Consider the following 11,314-nt stretch of genomic DNA (forward strand, 5'->3'; position numbering starts at 1 on the left):
AGTTAGGAGAGACCCATTTCTTTGGGGGAATGCCAGCCTAGAAAAATGTAAATTTAGAGCCTTCCATGGCCATTGCTATGGAAACAAGATTACAGACTCAGAATTTTAAAAACAAGACATTGGCATTCAGTGAGGGCCCTATGGCAAAAAGAAATAAAATGAAGGCCTGGTGTTTAGATGTGGGGCCGTCACACTCAGGTTTCCTAACACATCACAATCATGGGAATTCTTAGAACTGAGTATCAGCTAAGATACCTCCAGGATTTGCTGTGTGGTCAGAAGGTCTTCCTAACACTCAGATAAGAAAGAAAGAAAGAAGGTATTTTCATTCTTGTCACAGAAGGAAGAGCCACACTTTCCATGAGATAGTAATCCTTACAAATGCTATTTGAACACAGTATCAATAATTTGAAGGAAGTAGCAGAATTTTTCCAGTATAACATTTAGAATTTATAAAATATTACAACATTTGTCCAGCTGAGTAAAAGTTAAAGCTCTCTTTGTTGGCCTTTTAAATCTGTGAGATGAAAATCATCTTTAATTTTTTTTTTAATTGTAGATGAATACAATACCTTTATTTTGTTTACTTAGTTTTTTTAATGTGGTGCTGGGGATGGACCCTAGTGCCTCATGCATGCTAGGCAAGTGTTCTACCCCTGAGCCACAACCCCAGCCCCCAAAGTCATCTTTTTTTAGAGAGGTTGATTTCCTTGGCACCATATTCCTCATCACATGGAAGGGTCTGGATAAATTTGGAAAGAATGAGTCCCAGAAGAGACTGAAAAGAGAAAGCATGGCTGAAAAAGACCAAACCTCCTTGAGAATATCATTTGAGGTCTGATACCGCCCAGAAAATATTCTCAGAGTCTCTAGGGTTACCATTTATATAGACAAATTTTCCTTCTTGCTTGAAGTATTTAAAGTTCTGTTTCTGCCACTACCTGACTAAAAAAGTAGAGAAGGATTTCATCTGCCTTAGAAGCTGGAAAGTTGTGTCCCTCTTTTTTTTTTTTTTGACACATAGATTTGCATTAGCTGCCCATAACTCTGACATAGTTTAGCAACTAAGATAAATTGATTTTTCATAAAACCAGATAGGTAACTTCTTTCAAGTTGCCTAGCTTAGCACTCTGACATATAAAACTTATACTTGCTTTGGCCTGAGTCCAAATCTCTATGGTGAGTTAGACTATCAAAATCTGAAGTTCTGATAGATGCTTGGTGTATTTGCCTTCTGGAGAGATTCTTGCTTTGTAGAGAATGGTCCCATCTCTTGAGACAAAATTTCTCTCAAGGCTTGGTAAAAATTATGAGGCATAGGATATATGCCTTTGAATTAAGAGCATTGTTTTCATTCCTACTTCTTTGACTATCATCTATCAATACTGCCAACAAGGTGGATATAGGTGTTTTTATCAGGGGGTTTAAAACATTCACAATAGATCACTAATTTCCTTTTCCAAACATGTCTTCTTATTTTCTTCTGTCCAGCTGATTCATTATTCTCTGTAAGATACATATTTTATCTATTTATTTATTTTTTCATTACAATTCTTAATACACCATTATATCATAATTTATCGTATCTCTGATTATATATGATATGAAGATACACATTTTTATAACATTTTTAAAGTCATAGATGGATATAATACCTTTATTTATTTAATTTTATTTGGTGCTGAGGATCGAACCCAGTGCCTCAAACATGCTAGGCAAGTGCTCTACCATTGAGCCAAACCCCAACCCCACACATTTTTTAATTAATGCATAAAGATGGTAAAACAGTGTAGTATAATATAGTAAGTACAGATAGCATGCTCTCTCTGTCCTGTTGCTCAGCTTTCCTATCCTCAGTGCTATTACCATTTTGGATCAGATCAGTCTTTGTTGTTAGGAACAGTGTAGGATGTTCAGCAGCAACCCCGGCCTGTGGTAGCATCTTCTCAGCAATGACTGTAACATATTTCTAGACATGGTCAAATACAACATAAGGGACAAAATTTCCCCTGAGGTCAAGATGTATAGTTGTAGCTCAATTCCGTGACAGAACACCCTACTCCTTTGAAGTTTCTGTAGATAACATCATCGGATAGAATGAGAATATCTGTCTTACTCATCTCTGAATTTTGAGAGTCTAAAATAGTGCTAGATACTAAATAGGCAATAAGTAACTGTTGACAGACCAACTGGCTCTTTTATGAAAACCAACTCATCTTTTTTATTTTTTTAGTATCATCTTTGTTTCTTTTTTTTTTAATTTATTTATTTTTATTTTTAATATTATTTTTTTTAAGTTGGACACAATACCTTTATTCCATTCATTTATTTTTTTTTCGATATTTTATTAATTTTTTTTTATTGTTGGTCGTTCAAAACATTACATAGTGCTTAATACATCATATTTCACAGTTTGATTCAAGTGAGTTATGAACTCCCAATTTTACCCCGTATAAAGATTGCTGTATCACATCAGTTACCCTTCCATTAATTGACATATTGCCTTTCCAGTGTCTGATGTATTCTGCTGTCTGTCTTATTCTCTACTATCCACCCTCCCCTCTCCTCCCCTCCCCTCCCCTCCCCTCCCCTTTTCTCTCTCTACCCCTTCTACTGTAAATCATTTCTTCCATTTGTATTATCCTGTCTTACCCCTCCTTTCCTCTTATATGTCATTTTGTATAACCCTGAGGATCGCCTTCCATTTCCATGCGATTCCCCTTCTCACTTCCTTTCCCTCCCACCTCTCACCCCTGTTAATGTAAATCTTCTTCTCAAGCTCTTCGTCCCTACCCTGTCCTTGTTGACTCCCCTTATATCAAAGGAGTCATTTGGTATTTGTTTTTTAAAGATTGACTAGCTTCACTTAGCATAATCTGCTCTAGTGCCATCCATTTCCCTCCAAATTCTATGATTTTGTCATTTTTTAATGCAGAGTAATACTCCATTGTGTATAGATGCCACATTTTTTTTATCCATTCATCTATTGAAGGGCATCTAGGCTGATTCCACAATCTTGCTATCCTGAATTGTGCTGCTATGAACATCGATGTAGCAGTGTCCCTGTAGCATGCTCTTGTTAGGTCTTTAGGGAATAGACCGAGAAGGAGAATAGCTGGGTCAAATGGTGGTTCCATTCCCAGCTTTCCAAGAAATCTCCATACTGCTTTCCAAATTGGCTGCACCAATTTGCAGTCCCACCAGCAATGAACAAGAGTGCCCTTTTCCCCGCATCCTCTCCAGCACTTATTGTTGTTTGACTTCCTAATGGCTGCCAATCTTACTGGAGTGAGATGGTATCTTAGGGTAGTTTTGATTTGCATTTCTCTGACTGCTAGCGATGGTGAGCATTGTTTCATGTACTTGTTGATTTATTGTATGTCCTCCTCTGAGAAGTGTCTGTTCAGGTCCTTTGCCCATTTATTGATTGGGTTATTTGTTATCTTATTGTCTAATTTTTTGAGTTCTTTATATATTCTGGTTATTAGGGCTCTATCTGAAGTGTGTGGAGTAAAGATTTGTTCCCAGGATGTAGGCTCCCTGTTTATCTCTCTTATTGTTTCTTTTGCTGAGAAAAAACTTTTTAGTTTGAGTAAGTCCCATTTGTTGATTCTAGTTGTTAACTCTTGCGCTATGGGTGTCCTATTGAGGAATTTGGAGCCTGATCCCACAGTATGTAGATCATAACCAACTTTTACTTCTATCAGATGCCGTGTCTCTGATTTAATATCAAGCTCCTTGATCCATTTTGAGTTAACTTTTGTGCATGGCGAGAGATAGGGATTCAGATTCATTTTGATGCAAATGGATTTCCAGTTTTCCCAGCACCATTTGTTGAAGATGCTATCCTTCCTCCATTGCATGCTTTTAGCCCCTTTATCAAATATAAGATAGTTGTAGTTTTGTGGATTGGTTACTGTGTCCTCTATTCTGTACCATTGGTCCACCCGCCTGTTTTGGTACCAGTACCATGCTGTTTTTGTTACTATTGCTCTGTAGTATAGTTTGAAGTCTGGTATCGCTATACCGCCTGATTCACACTTCCTGCTTAGTATTGTTTTTGCTATTCTGGGTCTTTTATTATTCCATATGAATTTCATGATTCTTTTATCTATTTCTACAAGAAATGCTGTTGGGATTTTGATTGGCATTGCATTGAACTTATAGAGAACTTTTGGTAATATCGCCATTTTGATGATGTTAGTTCTGCCTATCCATGAGCAGGGTATATTTTTCCATCTTCTAAGGTCTTCTTCTATATCTTTCTTTAGGGATCTGTAATTTTCATTGTATAAATCTTTCACCTCTTTTGTTAGGTGGATTCCCAAGTATTTTATTTTTTGGGGGGATATTGTGAATGGAGTAGTTGTCCTCATTTCCGTTTCAGAGTGTTTGTCGCTGATATACAGGAATGCCTTTGATTTATGCGTGTTGATCTTATATCCTGCCACTTTGCTGAATTCATTTATTAGCTCTAATAGCTTCTTTGTGGACCCTTTTGGGTCTGCTAGGTATAGAATCATATCATCTGCAAATAGTGATAATTTAAGTTCTTCTTTTCCTATTTTTATGCCTTTAATTTCTTTTGTCTGTCTAATTGCTCTGGCCAGTGTTTCGAGGACTATGTTGAACAGAAGTGGTGAGAGAGGGCATCCCTGTCTTGTACCAGATCTTAGAGGGAATGCCTTCAATTTTTCTCCATTCAGAATGATGCTGGCCTGTGGCTTATCATAGATTGCTTTTACAATGTTGAGGTATGATCCAGTTATCCCTAATTTTTCTAGCGTTTTGAACATAAAGGGATGCTGTACTTTGTCGAATGCTTTTTCTGCATCTATTGAGATGATCATATGGTTCTTATTTTTTAGTCTATTGATGTGGTGAATAACATTTATTGATTTCCGTATATTGAACCAGCCTTGCATCCCAGGGATGAATCCTACTTGATATACATGGTGTATAATTTTTTTGATATATATTTGAATCCGATTCGCCAGAATTTTATTGAGGATTTTTGCGTCAAGGTTCATTAGAGATATTGGTCTGTAGTTTTCTTTCTTTGAAGTGTCTTTGTCTGGTTTCGGAATCAGGGTGATGTTGGCCTCGTAGAATGAATTTGGAAGTTCTCCCTCTTTTTCTATTTCCTGAAATAGCTTGAAAAGTATTGGTGTTAGTTCCTCTTTAAAGGTTTTGTAAAACTCTGCTGTATACCCATCCGGTCCTGGGCTTTTCTTAGTTGGTAATCTTTTGATGGTTTCTTCTATTTCTTCTATTGTTATTGGTCTGTTTAGGTTGTCTATATCCTCCTGACTCAATCTGGGCAGATCATAACACTTAAGGAATTTATCTATGCCTTCACTATCTTCTATTTTATTGGAGTATAAGGATTCAAAATAATTTCTGATTATCTTCTGTATTTCTGAAGTGTCTGTTGTGATATTGCCTTTTTCATCCCGTATGCTAGTAATTTGGGTTCTCTCTCTTCTTCTCTTTGTTAGCATGGCTAAGGGTCTGTCAATTTTATTTATTTTTTCAAAGAACCAACTTTTAGTTTTGTCAATTTTTTCAATTGTTTCTTTTGTTTCAATTTCATTAATTTCAGCTCTGATTTTAATTATTTCTTGCCTTCTACTTCTTTTGCTGTTGTTTTGCTCTTCTTTTTCTAGGATTTTGAGATGAAGTATGAGATCATTTATTTGTTGGTTTTTTCTTTTTTTGAGGAATGAACTCCAAGCAATGAATTTTCCTCTTAGAACTGCTTTCAATGTGTCCCATAGATTCCGATATGTTGTGTCTGTGTTTTCATTTAACTCTAGGAAGTTTTTAATTTCCTCCTTGATGTCTTCTAAAACCCATTGATCACTCAGCAACCTATTGTTCATTCTCCAAGTGATGCTTGATTTTTCCTTCCTTCTTTAATCATTGATTTTCAGTTTCATTCCATTATGATCAGATAAGATGCATGGTATTATCTCTACCCCTTTATATTGTCTAAGAGTTGCCCTGTGACATAATATATGGTCTATTTTTGAGAAGGTTCCATGTGCTGCTGAGAAAAAAGTGTAACTACTTGATGTTGGGTGGTATAGTCTATATATGTCAATTAAGTCTAGGTTGTTAATTGTGTTGTTGAGTTCTATAGTTTCCTTATTTAACTTTTGTTTGGTAGATCTGTCGAGTGGTGAGAGAGGTGAGTTGAAGTCTCCCATGATTATTGTATGTTGGTCTATTAGACTCTTGAACTTGAGAAGAGTTTGCTTGATGAACACAGCTGCACCATTATTTGGGGCATATATATTTATGATTGTTATGTCTTGTTGGTGTATGGTTCCCTTGAGCAGTATGAAGTGTCCTTCTTTATCCCTTTTGATTAACTTTGGCTTGAAATCTATTTTATTAGATATGAGTATGGACACTCCTGCTTGTTTCCGCAGTCCATATGAGTGGTATGATTTTTCCCAACCTTTCACCTTCAGTCTATGGATATCTTTTCCTATCAGATGCGTCTCCTGTAGGCAGCATATTGTTGGGTCTTGTTTTGTGATCCATTCTACTAGCCTGTGTCTCTTAATTGGTGAGTTTAAGCCATTAACATTTAGGGTTATTATTGAGATATGGTTTGTTCTTCTAGCCATATTTGTTTACTAATATTACTAAACCTGATTTGTTATCCTCTTTGACTACTTTCCCCCCTTTACTGTCCTACCTCCCATAGTTGGTTTTCAATGTTATTTTCCATTTCCTCTTCCTGTAATGTTTTGCCAAGGATTTTTTGCAGAGATGGTTTTCTAGCTGCGAATTCTTTTAACTTTTGTTTATCGTGGAAGGTTTTAATTTCATCTTCTATCCTGAAGCTTAATTTCGCCAGATACACGATTCTTGGTTGGAACCCATTTTCTTTCAGTGTTTGAAATATGTTATTCCAGGATCTTCTAGCTTTCAGAGTCTGTGTTGAGAGATCAGCTGTTATCCTGATTGGTTTACCCCTAAATGTAATCTGCTTTCTTTCTCTTGCAGCTTTTAAAATTTTCTCCTTATTCTGTATGTTGGACATCTTCATTATAATGTGTCTCGGTGTGGATCTCTTATGATTTTGCACATTCGGCGTCCTGTAGGCTTCTAGGATTTGGGATTCTGTCTCATTCTTCAAATCTGGGAAGTTTTCTCGTATTATTTCACTGAATAGACAGTTTATTCCTTTGGAATGGAGCTCTGTGCCTTCCTGTATCCCAATGACTCTTAAATTTGGTCTTTTGATATTGTCCCATAATTCTTGGATGTTCTGCTCATGGTTTCTTAGCAGATTTGCTGAGCTGTCTATGTTCTTTTCCAGTTGAAATACTTTGTCTTCATTGTCTGATGTTCTCTCTTCTAAGTGATCTACTCTGCTGGTAGTATTCTCAATTGAGTTTTTGAGTTGGTTTATTGTTTCCTGCATTTCTAGGATTTCTATTTGTTTGTTTTTTATTACCTCTATCTCCCTGTGAAATTGATCTTTTACTTCCTGGATTTGTTTGTCAATGTGATCTTTCATTATCTGATTTTGCTGTCTCATGTCTTCCTTGAGACTCCAGATCATCTGAAGCATGTATATCCTGACCTCTCTATCTGACATTCCATCTGTTGCATCTATTACCTCTTCTAAAGTTGAGTTGACCTGCATTGCCTGTGATCCTTTCTTTCCTTGTCTTTTCATACTGCTGGCGTTTCTTTCTGCTTGGTGAAACTGTTGTGTTTTGAAATTTTCTCTCTATTTATTTATATTGCTCTTGTATAGTTGAAAAATCCCCCTTGCAGGGCAGGTAGTGGCTGTGATCCTCCTCCAATTGGTGTGATCCGTCTACCACGCTGGCAGGCCCTAGGTCTGCTCTGCTGGTCGGTCAAAGGTCTGCCTACCCAGCAGGCATGAGGGGCACCTCTGTCACTCCGCAGGTTGCTGGGCCTAACCTCCCTATGGGTCGAAGGTTCGCCTAGCTTGCAGGCACTGGGGGAGGGGTCGGTTCCGCCCCTCAGCAAGCCACCGGCCCTGTCCTACTTGTGGGTCCTGTCCGCGTTCCCTGCAGACACGTGTAGCTGTTCTGTCACTCGGCAGGTTGCTGGACCTGACCCTCCCGTGGGTTGCAGGTTTTCCTAGCTTGCAGGCACTGGGGAGGAGAGATATTAGAAGGGGAGGGAAAAAGTCACTAAAGAGAATGAGTGTAGGCAGGTAGAATTCAAGGAAGGGGGAATAGGAAAATTGAAAAGAAGTGAGAAGACAAAAGAAAAAAAAGTGAAAAGAAAGAAAGAAGAAACGCAAAAAATAAAAATTTAAAACCAAAAAAAAAGAAAAAATTTTATAATGATAGTAAAAAAATGGAAATTAAAGTTTAAAAAATAATAGTAATACTAATAAAATAAAAAGAATTAAAAAAATTGAAACCATTAATAAGAACGTTAAAGAACAACAACTACATCAACAACAAAAAGTGAAAATAAAATAAAAAAAAATTAAAAAATACTAATAATAATCATTAAAAAATAATAATAATAATAATACATGCAGTCATATAGCTCGATTAACTTCTCTTCCAGTTGGTGGAGCTATGCCCACTGGGCCAGGCTTCTCTTCTTGATAGGTGGGAACCAATCACTGTGCCTCAGCTCTTCTTCCCAGACTGTGCGGGTCTCCAATTCTGAGTGCCTAGGGCCTTCTCTTGTGGTTCCTCAAGCCAGGCCCCGCTCACCTGTGACACTCACCACAATACTGACTACACGCCAGGTCTGCTGCTCCTGGGAGCCCTGTTTTCATGGGTGCCTGGGCACACCCTTTCTGTTTGCCTCCCTCAGACCCTAAGTTTGTAGGGCTTGGGGCTGAGGGCCCCCAGCGAATTTGTTTGCCCTCAGGTAGCAGCAACTCCCCTGATAGCTGGTGCAAGGGACCTGTTGTCAGCACTGGTGATAGGGATAGCTGGGAGTTCTGCGCCGATAGTCCTGCGTCACTCCTGATTCCCTGGGTCTGGCTGTGGTGCTCAGTTGGCTTTTACCTCTTTGAGTTCAGGCGGGCCGACTAGTTATTTCAGTGGAATCATTAGTGCTGAGTCACATGAAGCAGGCGAACCAGAGCTAGAATGCAGCCAATTCGGGCTCCGTGTGTTCTGAGAAGGCTAGACTGTTTGCCCGGGGTCCACTTCAGCTCAACCGTGCCTAGTGGTCCTGAGCGAACAGTATTTTGACAGTTTACTTCTCCCTATGCCCGTGCAGCTGAAGGGGTTAGAGACTTGATCTCTCCGCGTCCGCCGCCATGTTGGATCATTTCTCATCTTTGTTTCTGAAATGAATCTTGAAGGGACTTCTATTTCAATCTCGTTTTTGTTCTTTTTTCACATTTAAGTACATCCACATGTGTATCTTTGTATGCATACCTGTGTGTGTGTGTGTGTGTGTGTGTGTGTGTGTATATATATATATATATATATATATATATATATATATATTTTATACATGTGAATAAATATACAAGTAGACCATACACATTTCTACACATAAATGTCTGTCTACCTACCTATAAGGGGCTATTTCTTCCCTATTAATGTCATAGAAAAAGTTGTCAAAAAAGGTGGATTGCTACATATATGTATACTTTTTTAAATATGTGAACATGCACATGCACACCCCATATATCCGTATAAACAGCTACTGTTATTGTTTTTCATTTTTGAACCTATTACCAAAGGCTCTGGTTAGGAGGTATAATAAAAGCTTTAGTCTACTGCATGGAGAAATTAAGAGAGAAAATGAACTATGTATTGAAAAAATAAAGAAAAAAGATAATTCAATTAATTAAAGGACTCAACTGAAAAATAGGTGGCTTTGATTACTTTGCACCAACTAAATTATCACCTTTCTTTCCATCCAAACCTACTCAATCCTTAAGGCTCCCATATTTGAAAAATTTCTTGAGTTACATATATATATATATATATTTTTTTTTCTCATTTCTACTCTCATATTCTCCCTTAATCCATGCTAATTCATTCTCCCTATCACTCCCCAGACTACTCTAGACAAAGTCAAAACAGACCTTTATATTGCTAAATGCAAGACTCTTCATTGCTCTGAATTCATCAGATGCCTTTGACATAGGTGACCACTCCCTCATCCTTGAAGCACTTTCTTCACTTGGCTTCTGGGTGCCACACTTTCCTGGTTTTAAGATGATTTTTGCTTCTTTTTAGTTTCCTTTGTCAATCTTCCAGCTTCTCCATAACCTTTTGTTGTTTGAGTGATCTGCAGATCAACCCTTTAACTCCTCCCTTCTCTGTCTACTCTCACCTTTTCAGTTTTGTGGCTTTAAAGATCATCTGGATTCTGACTACACCTAAACATTTATTTCCACTTTAGATCTTTTTCCTGAATTCCAAGAATCCTAGATCTAACTTCCTATTTGACATTTCTACTGGGATTTCTAGTAGGCATCTCAAAATAAACATATATACAACTCAATCTTTTCCTTAAAACCTGCTCTCACACTTCTTCCCCATCTCCGTATATAGCAATCGCATCTTCTCTTTGCTTATGGTAAAAAATTTCTTTCTCTCATATCCAAATCCTGTCAGCTTTACCTTAAAATACAGCTAGAATCCGAATACTTCCCAGCACTTTCACTGTTACTTCTCTGGTTCAAGAAACATTATCTCGTGAAAATTATTTCAATGGCCTCCTGACCCATGTTCCTTTTTCCACTCTTGACCCCTATAATCTCTTCTCAAACACATTAGTCAGTGTTCTTTTTAAAAATGGGAGTTGGATTTTGTCACTTCTCTGATCAAAATCCTCCAGTGGTTTTTCTGTCTCACCTGGAATAAAAGCTTTAGTCTTTAAAGTGGCCAGTGAGGCCATTCTTGATCTGGGCCTCTGCCACTTTGACCTCATTTCCTATTATTCTTTCTCATTATTCCTATTCCCTCCACTCCAGGCATGCTGGACTTCTTGCTGGGTTTTGAACATGCCAGGCACATTCTCATTTTAGGCTCTTGGTATTACTGCTCCTTCTGCCTGAACTGCTCCAAACCCAGAAAGCTACACAGAGCCCTGTCTCACTTTCTTCTCTATAAAAAAGGATGGATATAGAACAAATATTTTACGGTTTATAATCATGAGGTCTCTATCACAATTTCTCAACTCTGCTGTTGTAGTACAAAAGCAATACATACAGGAATGAGTAGGGCTATGTTATAGTAAAATTTTATGTAAGACGCTAAAATCTGAACTTCTAATAATAATTTTCATGTGACATGAAATGTTGTCTTTTTTTCCCAACCATTTAAAAATGTGT

Source organism: Urocitellus parryii, chromosome 10, assembly GCF_045843805.1.
Source record: "Urocitellus parryii isolate mUroPar1 chromosome 10, mUroPar1.hap1, whole genome shotgun sequence".
Lineage (NCBI taxonomy): Eukaryota > Metazoa > Chordata > Mammalia > Rodentia > Sciuridae > Urocitellus > Urocitellus parryii.